Raw genomic sequence first — 7,389 nt, forward strand, 5'->3', positions numbered from 1 at the left:
AGAGCTGAATTCTACAAGACCTTCAAAGAAGAGTGAATACTGATATTCTCCAAATTATTTCGCAAAATAGAAATGGATGCACCATGACCAAATTCCTTTAGTGAGACCACAGTCACCTTGATAAATTCTCAAAGATCCCCCAAAAGAAAGACCAATCTCTTTTATGAACAATGATGTAAAAATACTCAATAAAATACTTGCAAACCAAATCCAAGAACATATCAAAGATATCATCCACCATGACCAAGTAGGCTTCATCCCAGGCATGCAAGGGTGGTTAAGTATATGGAATCCATCAATGTAATCCACCGTATAAACAAATTGAAAAAAAGAACATTTTGTTAGATGCTGAAAAAGCATTTGACAATATCCAACAGTTATTCTTGTTTAAAGTCTTGGAGAGACCAGGGACAAGGCACATATCTAAAAATAGTAAAGATAGTATACAGAATATATACAGAATATACAGAATATATACAGAATAGTATATAGCTAACATCAAACTAAATGAAAAGAATGTTTAAGTCAATTCCACTGGACTTGGGGACAAGACAAGGCTACACACTCTCTCCAAATCTCTTCAATACAGTACTCGAAGACCTATCTAGGGCAATAAGACAACTAAAGGAGATTAAGGGGATACAAATTGATAAGGAAGAAGTCAAAGTATCTCTATTCACAGATGATATGACAGTATACAAAAATGAGCCCAAAATTCTACTGTAGGGAACTCCTACAGTTGAAAAACACTTCAGCAAAGTGGGTGGATATAAAGTTCACTTAAAAAAAAACCTCAAAAAAATACACTCCTGTATGCAAAAGACAAATGGACTGAAAAAATTAGGAAAATAACACCCTTCACAATAGCCAGTAAAAAAAACAAAACAAAACAAAACAAAAAAACAACAACAACCAAAAAAACATAATGTATTTTTGTGTTATCCTCAACAAGCCAGTAAAAAAACTATATGAACAACAACAACAAAAAAAAAAAAACCCAAAAACTTCAAGCCTCTGAAGAAAGAAATTGAAAAAGATACCAGAAGATAAAAATATCTCTCATGCTCATGGATCAGTAGGATCAACATAGTAAAAATTGCCATCGTAACAAAAACAATCTACAGATTCAATGATATTCCCATCAAAATATCAACATAATTCATTAAAGAACTTGAAAGAACAATTCTCAGCTTCATATGGAAAAATAAAAAAGCCAGAATAGCTAAAACAATCCTGTACAATAGGGGATCTTCAGTAGGTATCACCATTCTTCATCTCAAGGTCTATTATATATCAATAGTAATAAAAACTGCATGGTACTATAATAAAAACAATCAGTGGATCAATGGAATTGAAGTGAAGACCTGTAAATAAACCCACACACCTATGTCCACTTGATTTTTGACAAAGAAGCCAAAACCATGCAATGGAAAAAGGACAGCATCTTCAACAAACAGTGCTGGTCTAACCTGAAGTTTACATGTGGAAACATGAAAATAGATCCATATTTATCACCCTGCACTAAACTGCAGTCCAAGTTGTTCAAAGACCTCAACATAAAACCAGATACACTAAATCTGTTAGAAAAAAAGTGGGAAAGATCCTCGATCTCATTGGCATAGAAGGTAACTTCCTCAACAGAACACCAAGAGCACTTGCTCTAAGATCAAGAATTAATGAATAGGATCTCATGAAACAAAAATCTATGAAGCAAAGAACACTGTCAATAGAACAAAATGACTGCCTACACCCTGAGAAAAGATCTTCACCAACCCTACATACAACAGAAAGAGCTAATAAACAATATATATAAAGAGCTCAAGAAATTAAACTCCAACAATCCAAATAATCCAATTTAAAACTGGGGTACAGAACTAACCAGAGATTTCTCCACAGAGGAATATCAAATGGTGGACATTAAATGCTCAATATCTATAGCCATCATGGAAATGCAAATGACATTCCATCTTAAACCCATCATGGTTAATGTTAAAATCTGAAGTGACAGCAAGCTAGCAAGAATGTGGAGAAAGAGTAACACTCCTCCATTGCTGGTGGGAGTGCAAACTTATACCACCAATTAGAAATCAATCTGATGCTTTCTCAGACAATTGGAAATAGTTTTACTTCAAGACCCAGCTATACCATTCCTGGGCATATATAAAAAAGATGCTCCACCATTCAACAAAGATATTTGCTCAACTATGTTCATAGCATCTATATTCATAATAGTCAGAATAGGGAAACAAACAACATGTCTCTCAAACAAACCATTGTTTTACAGAAATTGTGGTACATTTACACAATGGAATGCTACTTGGGTATTGAAAAACAAAAAGGAAACCATGAAATTTTCAGGCAAGTGGATGGAACTAGGAATTATCCTCCTAAGCGAGTTATTCCAAAACCAGAAAGACATGCATGATATATACTCATTTGTAAGTGGATAATAGCCATAATACAGGATAAACATACTACAAGCCACAGGCCTAAAGGAGCTAAATAAAAAGAGGACCCTATGGAGGATGGTCAATTCTTATTCAAAAGGGCAAATAGAATTGACATCAGAAGTGACTGAGGAGAGGGAAGAGGATGAGAGCCTAACATACATATTCTCTGAAAGACTCTACTCAGCAGGGGATCGAAGCAGATGTTAAGACTCACAGCCAAACTTTGGGCAGAGCACAGGGAGTCATAGGAAAGAGTGGGAGGATAGAAAGACCCAAAGCTGACAGGAGGTCCATAAGAAGACCAACAAGTCCAATGAATCTGGGCCCAGGGGACCTGCAGAGACTGATGCAACAACCAAAGACAATTCATGAAGAGTACCCAGACCCCTGCTCAGATGTAGCTGATAGGCAGCTCAATCTCCATGTGGGATCCATAGTAAGAGGATCCCATGTCTCTCACATGGACTCTGTTACCAGCTCTTTAATCACTTCCCCGTGGTGGAGCGGGCATTGCATGTCACAAAGGAAGAGGATACAGACAGTCCTAGTGAGAATTGATAGGAGGGCTCCTACCATCTGAGAAGTAGAAAATTAGATAAGGGGGAAAGAGGAAAGGAGGGTAAGGCCAGCAAGAGACAAGGGAGGGGTTTCAACTGGGATGTTAAGCAGATAAATTATTTTTAAATGCTATTTATTTATTTATTACAATTTATTCACTTTGTATCCCTACTGTAACTCCCAGTCCCATCCACCCTCCTTCTTCCCTCCCATGCCCTTTTTCTAGTCTCCTGATAGGGGAGGACTTCTTCCCCTTCTGTCTGATCCTAGCTTATCATGTCTCATCAAGGATGGCTGCATCATTTTCCTCTTTGGCCTCACAAGGCTGCACCCTCCAGGAGGAGGTGATCAAAGAGCCAAGTTCATGTCAGAGAATAAATTATTAAGAAACAAATTTAAATTAAAAATGAATTAAATGTGAATAAATAAATAAATAAAGTTAAAAAGAACCAAACAGAACAAGTAGGAAGGTTGTCATACACCTGACCCTACATTCCAGGCTCAGCGGCCAATGATGATGATGTTCATGCCAGGCATGTTGGACTAAATTTAAGCCAAATACTCGGCTGCAGTTAGACTTGTAAGTTCAAAACCTGCCTGGTCTACATACCAACTTTCAGGACAGCCACAGCTACATAGAAACTTTTTCTTCAATGTCAAAACAGAAACATTATCTTCTCTGGGAGCTATTTTGATTCAATCAAATATGTTCTGACCAAATTCACTGTAGAATTATTGTCATCCCATAATGAAAATGTAGTCTAATTTCAATGATCCTAAAATTCTGCAATAGCTCATACACTGTCCAAGTGTCCAAAGTCTCTACTGACACAGAAGAAAAATCTCTTGGGTGCCACATCTTGTAACATCAGAAACAAGTTACATCATTCCAACATAGATGCACAGAATACCCATATTCATTCCAGTATATAGTGATGGGAGACTGGACCAAGGAAAAAAAGATCAGCAAGGAAAACAACAAATCCTGTTGCTGATTCAAAAGGCTTAGATGGTCCTATCCCTGCAATGTATCATACATCTCTGTTTGGTTACTTCCACTTCCTAAAGGCAGCACTATATTAGATGTGTCTCATAACTTAGGTATCTGAACATCTTGTAGTGTCAAGGTACAACTTGACCCTGCTTCATGCAATGAACCTTTACAGCATCTTCGCTGGGGATCTGATTCTGCCAAACACAGATGGCTGGCACAGTGCTGAACAGAAACCACAAAGAAAGCATCCATTACCTTAAATTTTGAATCTTTCTTGTTTCCAGAACCAGCACAACATGGGTGAGCCTGTCAAGTTGGATTCTAAATTGGGATGGACGTTGTCACACTTTGACCACATTTGGAGCAGCTTTTATATGAAGTTCTTTCCTGGCACTAGGAATCACGTTGCCTACTCCTTCCATTAACAGAAGAATTAGCAAGAGGGAGTATTAATCTATGGAAACCATCTTAGGCTTCAGATCCAAAGCTAGGACCTTCTCTTTGATGGCAATAATCTCCTTGAAAATTCCTGTCTCTGTTTCACCACGTTTCTGCCATCTAAAACTACCTAGTGTTTTTCTCTACAAACCAAAGACCTTACATTTATTTCTGCTCCACTTGGCTCATTCTTTTACTCTGGCCCTGAACATCTCACTAATAATATCCATTCAACAGATTCAACATTCCATGTAAGAAATCCAGCCCATTATTTTTTAATTCTACTTTACTCAATTTCTCAAGGCATGGGCAGAATAAGCATGATTTGCAGCTAAAATATCACACAAATGACCTCTAGCTTAATTTTCCATGGAGTCTATTTTCCACTGAAATCCTATGACCTGGACTTACTTTGTCTGCATTACTGTCAACACTCTGATCAACTAAGTCCTACCAGAATAGCCGATGAAGCTCTGTATACAGCTTTCTAAAGTTTTTCCCATCTTAAATCCTGATGTTTTCCATATTCCTTAAAAAGTGAATATTCCAAGGTTGTGTCCAGCAGTGAAATCACTCTTTGTATATATATATATTTGTTCTAATTTGCTACTTTGTTCTGTGACTACATCCCGTAACCAAAAGAATCCCAGGTCATAAATGGGATTACTCATTTAGGTTGGTTGTGTCAGATCACAGTCCATCATTTTGGGAGCTTAGCATAGAAAGTCAAGTTTGAATGAAATTAAGGCAAAAGCCATGACAAACGTTTTTGGGTTGGTCTCATACTTAATCACTGTCTCATGCTCAGGTAGTTATCTTACGTGGGCCAAGCCCATTTTCTTAGGGTTATTGCATCTCTCAGTGGAAGAGCCTTCCCACATCAATCATCTGTCAACACAATCTCTCACAGATATAGCAGCCAGCTTCTCTGTTGAGGGCATGCCCTTAATTGAGGCTCCCTCAGATGACTGTAGGCTTTGAAATGTTGACAACTGAAGCTAATAAGGACAAAGATACAACAATATATGAAAAAGTAAGAGGGAACAAGTCAGGAGCCTGACACAGAGGACCCATGAAAAGCTCTGCCCTGCAGACTATCAATGTAGATGCTGAGACTTATGGGCAACCTTTGGGCAGAGTGCATGGAATCTTAGGAAAGAAGTGGGAAACAGTAAGATCTGGAGAGGACAGGAACTCCACAAGGAGAGCAACAGAACCAAAATACCTTAGCACAGGGGACTTTCCTGAGACTGATATTCCAACCAAGGACTATGCATGGAGAAAACCTAAGAGCCCTGCACAGATGTAGCCCATGGCAGTTCAGTATCCAAGTGGGTTCCATTTTAATAGGAACAGGGACTGTCTCTGACATGAACTGATTGGCCTGCTCTTTAATTACCTCCCCCTGAGGGGGAAGCAGCATTACCAAGCTGCAGAAGAAGACAACGCAGCCATTCCTGATAAGACCTAATTGACTAGGATCAGAAAGAAGGAAAAGAAATCCTCCCCTATCAGTGGACTTGGGGAGGGGCATGCATGCAGAAGGTGGAGGAAGGGAGGGATTGGGATGGGAGAAGGGAGAGAATCACAGGGGGGATACAAAGTGAATAAAGTGTAATTAATAAAGAAAAAATATAAAAAAACAAAAATATTGTGTTAATTCTATCAGTCACTTAAGTAGTAAAAACCGATACATTGACGATTGCAAGAATTTGAAAACACAGATATACCAAGGAATGAGGAGAGGGAAGCCTTTAAGATCAAGAAGAGAAAAGTAAAACTGTTTCTCTAAATCAAGTCCCCAAATCAACAGAAACTCAAGGAATTATAGCATAATATAATAAATTTTCAGAAGGCAAAAATATGTGAAGGTCTATTCCTTTCAAGAGAAAAAAATAATATAATATAATATAATATAATATAATATAATATAATATAATATAATATATATAAACAAATCACACAATATACATAGCACCCCTGTCAAAAGGAAACACAAATATAGGCCTATAAATATAACATATTCCTATAAGCAAATACAATAGGATTATAGTCAAAATCAAAATCAAAGACATCACTGGCCATTACTCAACTTGTGCAATCTGGTTATTTCCTTTGGCAACAATAAAAAATGTATTGGAGGTGGAGGGCTATTCCAATTGAAGAGATTCCATTAAAGCATACAAATGTTTCAACATTAGAATAAAATAATTTTGACTACTAAATTATCTCATACTCTTATGATAAAGAAAGGGATATCTGTTATGATCATTTGGGAACCATATTATTTTCTGTGATTGATGATTGGATATATGTCTGCACCAGTGTCAGAAAATGTAAACGTTTAAATGTCAAGTAGAAGAAAGCAGATTTTTATAGAAACAGTGTGCTTGTATTATATACTTAAACACCTCCTTTTGCACCAATTGCTGTAATGACCAATATCATCTTCATCATCTTCATGATGTTTGTTTGTTTAAAGATTTTTTTTGTGTATGCTTTCAGCTATGTTTGTATATTCAGGATGTGCTGTGGTATGTGATATGAATAAATTCCATAAGGAAATCCAGGCAAAACATAATCACACTATTGGAGGAAACCAATAAATTCCTTAAATAAAGCCAACAAACATTTGAGGGATGTGAGGCTTTGCTGGATTAGGGTAAACTCTGACATCTTTGGATAGCCATTTATTTGCACTCAGTCTATGAAGGTGAATTCTGTTTTCTCAAGGAAAGGCCTAAAAATCCACTCCCTGATATGTTTGACCCCAGGTCTGGTAAAGAGCCTCAGGGCAGATTATTAGCCAAACCCTTTCCTGATAAGAAAACTGCTCCAACAAGCATCTCTAAATTCCTAGAAATGCATCACCCTGCTTAGGATCTTATTCTTCAGCAGTGACTTTCAACTGTACTCAGAGATTTTCCCCCTACAAATAGGATAATTAAG

This window comes from Meriones unguiculatus (assembly GCF_030254825.1).
Source record: "Meriones unguiculatus strain TT.TT164.6M chromosome 13 unlocalized genomic scaffold, Bangor_MerUng_6.1 Chr13_unordered_Scaffold_34, whole genome shotgun sequence".
Taxonomy (NCBI): domain Eukaryota; kingdom Metazoa; phylum Chordata; class Mammalia; order Rodentia; family Muridae; genus Meriones; species Meriones unguiculatus.